General features: G+C 36.1%; 1 protein-coding gene across 1 annotated transcript in view; it reads right to left on the reverse strand.

Annotated features, from left to right (window-relative positions):
- ddhd2 (DDHD domain containing 2) overlaps window positions 1–9,429 on the reverse strand; it is a 35,127-nt gene extending 25,698 nt beyond the window's left edge. The window contains exon 1 of the mRNA XM_028458306.1: window positions 9,305–9,429. The gene's annotated coding sequence lies outside the window, so the exon portion shown is untranslated. The remainder of the gene's footprint in view (window positions 1–9,304) is intronic.
- Between the last annotated feature and the right edge of the window lie 1,359 nt (window positions 9,430–10,788).

Below are 10,788 nucleotides of genomic sequence, written 5' to 3' on the forward strand. Positions count from 1 at the left end.
AAATAAAGTAAGATACAATGAAAAGGTTGATATAAGTTGTAGTGACATGGATTATTTATGTCACATGAAAAGTATTTGAACAGCATTAATGTCACAGTCACCCATTTCCCCTCAGGGAGCAATGGTTTGCTGAATCTGATCAGGTTTATTGTTTAAGTTTTGATCAACTTAATTTAAATTAACCTAATATAAATGATCCTGATGACATCATTCCAGACCGTAATGATTACACAAAAATAAATGCATCAGTTAGTTCACCACTAGGGACCAGAATATTTGACAATATCAGAAGTATCATGAACCTACGATGTTAATTCAGACTCTACAATCCCTGCCATCAATGGTCTCGTCTACAACAACAGAACAACTTTATCCACAGATCTTCTGTAGCTCTGATGAGATGTTGTGTAAGCAGGCGAAGCTGATTAAAGCTGATCACGTTTTCATTAAGTGCTGCTGCACTACACGAGGAATGGACAGAGTTTTACAGGCACAGCAAAGTTAAACCGGCACTGGTGGCTCTGTACTAAGGAGTCAGTGATGATTTGTGTAATTTTTTGACAGTTTAGACGGTGTTTAGGGCGAGGGGGGAGGGCGGTGCACCTAATGAGCGCTCCCCAGAAACATTTCCCCATAAAAAAACATTCCTTGTCTCGCGGTGACGGCGTTCCATGCTGATTCTGTCCATTTCCGCGTTTAACTGTTTTCATTGGTCAATTCTGTCCACAATTCCGTTAAAACTGTAACATGACTCCCCAGTTTTGCGTGAAATTATAATTGACATTTTTAAAAGAATTTTCATGGCAATTACAATTACAAAATAAATTATCTAAGCTCAATTACAATTTAATTATGATTACGACAGCAACAGATCTTTTTAAATTACAATTACGATTACAATTACGCCATAATTGTAATTAATTATCATTATCAATAATATTACAATAATAATTGACCCCAAGCCCATTCCATTTTTGGTTGTCAAAATACATTTTAATTCTTTGTATTTCATTGTATATGTAAAACCTGCGATGGACTGGTGCCCTGTCCAGGGTGTACCCCCGCCTAGCGCCCAGTGTGAGCCAGAGATAGGCACCGGTAGACCCCTGTGACCCTGAAAACAGGAACAAACGGGTCTGAAAATGGATGGATGGATGGATGTTTGAAAACAACCAAGAACAAATAAATATCAACCAACCAATCAGTCAGAGATGTAACCGAAGTGTCATCTTCACATAGTGTGAAGTTTCTGTTCCTCCACAAGGCAAAGCTGTTTTATTAGACTGAGAACTGCTGACTCTGGAATGAGGATGACTCAGACTACAATCAAACTCATTGTAGAGCTCAAGAAAGACACCAGTTTGAGACAAGTTGGGCTTTGTTTTTTTTTTTGTTTTTTTCCATTGAAGTAGCCATGAAACGATTGACGGAGTTACTGAGATTTTCTCTATTTTTCATACCATTTTCATGATTTTATCAGCTTCAGTTTCTTTAACACACACACCAGGCCAGGCTTTTGTGTTTTAAAAAACGTTTTTGGAATATGGACCTGTTGAGCCATTGTCTCCACTAGACTTTTAGAGGCTTAATGTGAAATCTGTGTATTAGTCCAGAAAACTGCCAGGGAAAGACTTAATCAATCGGACTTATGCTTAATTAGAAGAACATAGTGAAAATGGGAGGCGTATCAACCCCTCAAACTCTACTCCCGGGGTGTTAAACTCATTTAAGTTCCTAGTATGAAAAGATTGAAATACTTAGATGTATACTATATGGAGACATTTTTTAAGTATGCTCGGTGGGCACACTAGTCATATTCAACCACCCCATGATGCAATGCCAGCTAATAGGAATGGGCAATATGGACTAAAAAAAATTATGCCGATAATTTCTGGTAATTATCACGATAACGATAAACATCACGATAAATAAAAAAAACTATAGATGAATAAAACAATTCCCAACTTAAAGTGTAAACAGGTTCCTTACAAACACAAATGCATTTGAATACATCAACACATTAAAAATCAGTGCATGTGTGTCACTATTAGTGTTATTGTACGAAATGTATTTATTTATTCCATATATGGAGTGGATAGCTTTAGCTCTTAGCCCAGTAAGTGTCGGTGAGTTAGCTTAGCATAGTTAGCTTTAGTTGAGTTTCCAGTTCATAATCGTTGCTACGGGTTCATCTCTGCCCCCGTGTTTGTGGAACTTTGGGTGGATCTGATGGAGGAACTAGGATTGGTTCCCTTTGTTGGATGGTTGTCTGGTTTTAACCAAGTAGCGGTCCATGATGAATCGCAGCTCGGCAGCTTCAGGTAGCTAAGACGAGCCTCGACGTCTGTGGGTGTGAGAGCTGGGAGAGGGAGGCGTGATGCACACCGCGGCTGCAGAGGCTTTGCTGCGGAGCTCCCGTAAACAGCGTTCCGCTCCAGAAAATAAAAAGTTGACAACATACAGAGGCAGTTTTGGCCTGTGGAACAAGGATTTTATGGGCATTATTGGCTAAATTGAGGGACAAATGGCCCGTGGCCCTCGCTAATTTCCGACATGGGAATTTATCGTTTATATCGTGGGGTGACATATTCTTACCGGTGAGAATATTTTTGACGTTAAATCATAAACGATAAAATATCGCACATTCCTAAAAATAGACCTGGGACCGGCTTCAAGTTAAAAGTCAAACATCCCTTCTTCATATCAAAAGCATCTCTTCATGTCTTCCATTAGTTTTTTAACACTTTCTACCCTCGGCCAACTTCGATCAAAGGACATTGTCATCAGTTTGTCATCAGTTCGTTGTCGGTCTGTCCGTCTGTGTGTGTAGAGTGGTGTAGGTCTTTTAATGCATAACCCACCAACCATTCTCATACCAAAACATTGGTACTAATGGGGGGATTCCAGGTAATGAAAAAAAAATACAGTCTGTTGATTTTTGGCGAAAAAACAGTGTTTTTGAGGATTTTGAAAAAAAACTTTGTCGTGGACTGATTTTAAAGAAGGAAAGGAGGTGGAGCATTGATACCTTGCTCTAAGGTGACATTCACTCAGGGCTCTTCATTAGTGGCAAAATTTCTTATCTATGTGTTTGTCACAGAAACTACTACGTTATAAAATCAGTAAGGATGTCCCGATCCAATCACGTGGTTTCAGACTCGATCGGAATAGGACATTATCTCCCGATCAAGACTCGGACATAAATGTATATTTATTATCATTACAGGGGCAAGCAGTATACAGGTTCATACCAAATACCGTTATGATATACATTTTTAATATACCACCATACCGGTATATTGATTACACAATGTTCGGAACGCTACGTTGCGCCGCGTCAGACCGGAGCCTTTTCAATGTTGCACTGTGAAGGTAAACAGTAGTGCTCTGGTTACGGTGTAAACTAGGGGTGGGAACCTCTGGGTACATCACAATACGATACGATACGATACGTGATACAAAGCTCACGATAACGATTATCTCACAATATGACAATACTGTGATTATCGATATATTGGTCAGAAATCAATCTATGATAATCTATGACAAAAGAAAAAAAGATTAAAAATGTTTTTTTTTTTTTATTTAATATCTCTGAAAGACAGTTAATTGAAAAAGTGTCCTATGAACAGTGACACTATTTTAGTGCAACATTTCTGTAAATAAGTGTAAACATACCAATGTAAATGAATAACTATCTCCAATAGCGCTTTCTGTAAACAAAAAATAGGGTCTTTCTTACCAGTGACACCAGTATAGTGCAATATTTCAGGAAACAATATATTGGTTCCTTCAACAAACAGTGACAACATTTCTGTGAAGACTTAACGGCACATTTCAGTGAAAACGCTGAAATGGTTTTGGAAAAAAAAATCAATACTTCGATTATCGATAATCGATCGTGCAAAAAAATATTGTGATATATCGCCGTATTGTGATATCGTCACACTCCTAGTGTAAATGGATAAAAAAGCTCTGAAGCCACAGAAGTAGTAGAACATGATGACACAGAAGAACTTGTGTCAAAAAGAAGAACCCTGTCTGTTGTTTGGTCGGCAGAACAAGTTGGATACAGATCGGAGGTGGAGAGTTAGACCCAAGTTCTCACAAGTTTGTGAATAAATAGTTGAACAGCAGGTAAATCCCTACAACTTTTGTTCTGTTTGGAAGAAACCAAACGTATCTTTAGCCTCTCTGGTAACTAGCCTGTTGCTAGTGTGTGTGCTGCTCACAGATGTTTGAGGACGTGTTTGTGTGCTCCGTTCAAGTGTTTGTTTGCGCGTGCATGCGTGTTTGTGCGTGCACACTCGCGCCAGTGTTTGTGTGATTTGTGTGTGTTTGTGTGTGAGAAAAATAGACCATCCTAAGTCAATCTACTGCAGTATTTACTATATCAAGCGCCTACAACAGGACGTGCAGGTGTGTTCTAAATCAGCGATTCTCAACTGGTAGGTCGGGACCCAAAAGTGGGTCGTAGCCCTGTACTGGGTGGGTCGTGGACAGCTGGTCAAAAATGAACAAATACTTGATTTCTCTCATGTTGGACTTGTCTTTTATGTTAAAGGAACATTTTCTTTTTGCAAGCATGCTGTAAAATGCTTGTTGCAAGGAAAATATATACATTTATGTTTAAAAAAATATTATATATGTGTATGTTTTCAACAGCTATTTTTGAAAAACTAAATTGAATTGGTTGAATTCTAAAAAAATTTAAAAAAAATAAATAAAAAAGTGCATCATGATTTAATTACTGTGGAAAAATGCGGGTCCCAAGGTGAGACCAGCTGAGAACCCCTGTTCTAAATCAACCTCTATCTGCAGACCTCACACACTTTATTTAGTAAGCAGCTAATATGTTACATGCTCTGCACCTGCAATGCCAACAAAATTAAGTGGTCATACTTTTCATCAAGAAAAACATACATTAAAATCTGTGATACTTAATGAGGAGAGTAAGCATTAAAGGGGACATATCATGCTAAATCCACTTTTTTAGCCCTTAAATGCATTTTGTTGTATATTTAGAGTGTTTAGAAGTACAGAAAAGTTCAAATTAGTCTCTTCAGGTGATCCGTTGATATCTTTATATTCTGTTTTGGTCATATTTTTCAATCTGTTTCGATTTTTCTATTCTCTATTACGTTTTTTGAACAATAACATCACACACGACTGCCAAATTAGGACATCGACTCCAGGCCCAACACTTCGAGAAATCCGCCATTTTTATTTCTCGCTTTTATTTTGTAGTCCAAGCTCCAGGATGCCGAAGTTACGAGAGGATAAGTCAAAATGTTCGGTTGTTGGATGTAGTAACCCACACGCTTCATTACAACGTCTCCCAGCATCAGAACCTTTTCAAAGTGCCTGGTTGAGTTTTATTTTTTATGGAAATGTACCCACATCTGTGGGTAAGGTCATTTTTGTGTGCGCGAAGCACTTCAAGGATGCCTGCTTCAGCAACCTCCGCCAGTATAAAGAAGGATTTGCCGAAAGACTTTGTCTGATTGAGGGTTCGATTCCTTCTATCTTTGGAGACGACGAACAGAGCACTTCGGTAAGCTGTAAATAACGCTAAAAAGTGCGATGATAAGACGTCCCTGTCATTGTTTTGTTAGCATTAGCAGTTGCACCGTCTTCATATGTTAGCGCTGTGTGCTCGCTTCATTTTCATCTCGCTCCGCCGGGTCCGACTCTGGCTCGAACATGTAAAGCTGGATGGACAAGACTTCCGTTGTTGACATTTTGTAAATAACGTGTGAATAAACATTTTCTGCGCCGCTACAAAATCGTATCTCTTCTATCAAACTACAAAAATGGCCGAACAGGGTGGAGTTGAACCGAGTGTCACCTCTGCAACCTAGAGAGGGGGCGGGGTATGAAGTGTCTCATTTGCATTAAAGAGGCGGCACCAAAACGAGTTGCTCTCAGAAGCACATCAGAAAAGGGGTAGAAAAGGGGTGGAGCTATAATAATGAGGAATTCAGACCCAAGCAGTGCAGTTCCACTTTATATAGACCACAACTGTATGATTTATATGTAAAAAGGAAGAATTTAAAGGCATGATATGTCTCCTTTAAGAGAGCAGTTCCTAAAAGAACATTACTGCTCTTACTTTACAGCACTGTGGCACTTTGATTTTTTTTTTTGTTAACATGCCTGTTGGGTATTTTAAGATGAGGCACTGTTCATTTTTATATTAGACATTTTTATTTAATATTATCTAATCTTGCCTGGTCTAAAGTGATTTTTCTTTTAATGTATTGCTTGATTGATCAAGCTACGTCACAGAAGTGCTCTGTTTAGGGTTGAATGTTAAAATAAGGTGAACAAAATTCTCAAAATCAAAGGACTCGGAGCCAAAAAAACCTGATCGGGACATCCCTATCATTTTTAATAAAATTTTATTGCCCTACCAGTATTATAAATGTGATGGATGAACCATTTCCAACTATAAATTCCCTCACAATAAATCAGAGTAATTAATTTTCGTGACAGCTAATTATTTGATGATTTTTCAAATGTCAGGCCAAGGGTTTTCAAGTGTGGGCACGTTATGTTATAAACAGGGCTCATGATTTGAATTTAATTAAAAGTTTTGTCAGTAGCACAAAGGAGGGTCTCTGAAAATCCAAGTTTAAGAACCACTGCGAGAAAGAGCTGGATTTGACCCCCAGACCTTGAGTTTGGCTCTACGTGTTTATCACATTATCATTACACTCTTTTCTATTTATGATGGACAGGGTCAGGGTCGTAGCCTAGTCCAGGTGCCACAAATAGGCTGATGGAAAATTCAACATTCCCCATTTCTTATTCTTAGCCAAGGTCAGTACCGCAGTACAACTTGTGCCATGAGCTCAGCTTTATAAGATGAATTAGAAATAATCCAAGTTCCTGTTACAGGAAATACTTGATTATAAACTGATATGTCAACCCCAAATGATCACGGCTTTATTACTGTAGTACAGGAAATGTGCATTTAGTAACTCAGTCAAAATATTATGTGAAAGTACTGAAGTAATTGCATAAGAAATGACTTAAGTATTGAAAGTAATTAAAAACATACAGCATAATTTTTCATAATTGCAAATAAGAAAACACAGATGCACAATGTCTTACATGTTTATGGTTCGCCGATTGTAAAGTTGCACGTGCTAAAATAAACAGCAACTTTTAGCAACAAACCATGTTTAAAAAATGGATGTGAATTTTTTTAATGTTCCTTTTGAACAGTTTCAGTAATTGTGAAATATGTGATTTTTTTTCTTGTAAAAATACAATGCCAATGCTACAACTAAAAATAAATGTTAAATATTAAATCGAAATTTAAATGTTAAAATGTTAAATCTAAATTACCTAACCCCATGCTGCAGCAGAAGTGAATAACAGGTTGTTGACTCTTTGTGTAAACCAATCAAATCACCCTTATTCACAGAATGAACAAAAAGCTGATCAACAGGCTCAACATCTCACAAATAAAGGTAAAAAGGTCACTAACTTAGCAGCATTCATCAATACAACTGATTGTAAAGTTGAGCATGCTAAAATAAAACAGCAACTTTTGTGCAACATTTAGCAACAAACCACGTTTAAATAATAAAGTATGTGAAGTTTTTTAATTTGCTTTTGACCAGATTTACAACAATCTTTGTGAAATTTGTGATTGTTTTTCTTGTAAAATGTCTCAATGCTAAATCTAAATGTAAAATATTACATCTAAATTGAAATGTTATATATTAAATCTGAATCGAAATGTTAAATATTAAATTGAAATGTTACATTTAAATATAAATGTTAAATCTAAATGCTAAATATAAATATTACATATTAAATCTAAATGTTACATTGAAATATAAATGTTAAATCTAAATGCTAAATGGTGAATCTCAATTTTAACTGTAAATCTTATATGTTAAATGTTAAATACAATTGTTACATGAAAATATAAATGTTAAATGTTAATCTTAAATGTCAAATCTAAATCTAAATGTAAAATCTAAATCAAAATGTTAAATCTAAATCTAAATGTTAAATCTAATTAATGTAGTCCCCTGCTGCAGTACAAGTGAATAACACTTAGTTTGTTGACTGTGTAAGCCAGACATGGACAACTGGTGGCCCAGGGGCCACATGCGGCCCTCGGTCTAATTGTATGTGGCACCCAAAGTAAACGTTCAAAATGGCGGAAAAATACACAAAAATCAAAAGCAAGAATACGTTACAAAATACAAAGAATTACATTCCAGAAAAATACAGTAAAAGACAAGAAAAACACAGAAAAGACAAGAAAAGCACACACAACTACTACAAAAATTACCAAACTGATAACAGTAATACACAAAATTATTCCAAATAACACAAAACAACAACAAAATTACGGAAAATGAATCACATAAATGTAAAAATTTTAAAAAAAAATACTGAAAATGACAGCAAAAGTACACAAAAAGAAAAACTAATAAAACAAAAAAGACTCCCGAAGCCCACAGTACTAGTAACAAACAACCAAAATGAGAACATAAATACACAATATGACTCCAAAAAACATACATTTTACAGGGAAAATATACAAACGGGCAACAGAAATGAACAAAACGCAATCATAACAAGCAACAAACATACACAGAATGACAGAAAAACACACAAATTTACTACAAAAGCTCTTTGTTCTGTCCTGTGTCAATGGTCAGATTGGTCTTTTTTCTAAATGCTGACATGAATGTTGATCATGTGGCCCTTAGCTCAAACAAACACATTTTTGTGGCCCCCGCTGTGAAAGGAATTGCCCACCTCTGGTGTAAACCAATCAAATCACCTTTATTCACAAAGAGGCTAAACATGATAACATCTCACAAATAAAGATAATAAACATAAGAAACGCAACATCGCAGCATTCATCAATACAACAGTTCAGTTTGACAAAAACAAATCTAATCAACAACTGTAATAACACTTGAGCATCACGAGGTACACAGTAAGTAGAGCAATGATTGACTGAGGAGATACATTACATATAATGCAAGTTCCTGTTATGGGATTAATTGATTAATAAACGCATATGTCATGTGCACGGAGTGATAATGTGTCAGAAGTGAGTCAGGATATGTTGGCAAAAACATCAGAAGTGTCACAGTCATGACTGCTGACACTATCGATTATAGTAAACAATATATTACATTAAGGCTAGCGGTTGTTGACGTGTGTTGCTGTTAGCTGCGATGCTAAGGCACGTCAGTGCTGAGATGACTGACCTGTCGGTGATTTGGACATCATGTCAGTATTATTAAAGCAAGTTAGTTTCACTCACCAACACCTTGTCAGGCTCTTAGTGGACGCTGTGCTTCCTGCTGTAGCTAGCTGATGCTAACCAGGCTAGCCAAGGACAGACGCGTCAAAAACGGGGCGTTAGCGTGCCCTCGGAAATACAAACACCACACAAGTTTACATAAACAGTCAACAACAAACCATTATTAACATTAGTTGTGTAGTGTTTTTATTACGGTTCATCAGTCAGTGGATACAGTCATTTGGACTGGAAACTTAACAAACCAGCGTAGATAAATGAGTTTAAGAATAGCCTTAATAATTTTGAGTTTTCTACTCATTTAATCTTTTCTAACATACAGTGCGCGCACAATATATTTAATTATAATTCTATCATCACACATAAACATAACTTTTTTTTTTAATTATTTTTTTAAAGAGAGAGAGAGATAGTTTTTAATGGGATTAGATCATTTCCAAAGTGTACCTGAATGTCACACAAACCACGTCTCGGCGCCAAGACCCCGCCCTCAAAACGACGATGACGTCAGGAATTTGTAATGAGGTAGTTGAAGTAGTTGTGGTCCAACAGGGAAAACGTGTTTTAAACCCAACAAATCCAACACAAAGTACACAAACCGCACTCGTGTATGAATTAGCTTCACAGTTTGAGTGCCGAGCAAATACAGTGTTCTGTAAAATCATCAGATTTGAACATATATCCTGGGTTTTCTGTCTATTAGTTAGGATGTAACTTGGACCTTGCTTTATTATCATATTAAAAATTACTGAGTTTCATTCCAAAACTTTATAGTATTACCAGCCCAAACAGAAGTTTAGCCTACGCAAAAATAAATTAATTAATTAAAAAAATAAAAATAAATACATAAATAAATAATAATAATAATAATAATAATAATAATAATATAATAATAATAATAATAATAATAATAATAATAATAATAATAATAATAATAATAATAATAATAATAATAATCCTCTGTGAACTAAAACATGGTCAGATATGTGTAAAATGTGAATGTAGTAAATATATGCCCATCAGCCACACCTCATCACTCACTGACACACCCATCTGAGCACCTTGAATGAAGTTCATCAGCTTTTGTGAGGGCAAGGGGGTAAAACAGCAGTTGAGCAGAACATATAAAGCAACAACGCACTTGAAAAACTAGTTTTACTCTCAGTTTTTCAAAGGCACTTGTGTGACTTGTTTGAGAAGACTATATATTAACCCATATTTACCTGCAGATCTCCTTTGTTGAAGGACCACAGTATCTCTGAGTCAGTTAACAATCACTTTCACATACAGTAAATCGTCAGTTAACTAAAAGCTGCTGGAGATGGTAAATTTTTTTTCAGATAAATACATATAGTATAGGCCACATTGATCAATAAATTAAAGATCATTTGCTCGGAGAAAAAAAAAAAAAAAGATGTAAAAGGATGAAATTGCAGCTTGAAAATTTGTTTTTTTTTCATCTCCACTGTGAATACTGTCTTATTGGC

Source organism: Gouania willdenowi, chromosome 9, assembly GCF_900634775.1.
Source record: "Gouania willdenowi chromosome 9, fGouWil2.1, whole genome shotgun sequence".
In the NCBI taxonomy this organism is placed as follows: Eukaryota; Metazoa; Chordata; class Actinopteri; order Blenniiformes; family Gobiesocidae; genus Gouania; species Gouania willdenowi.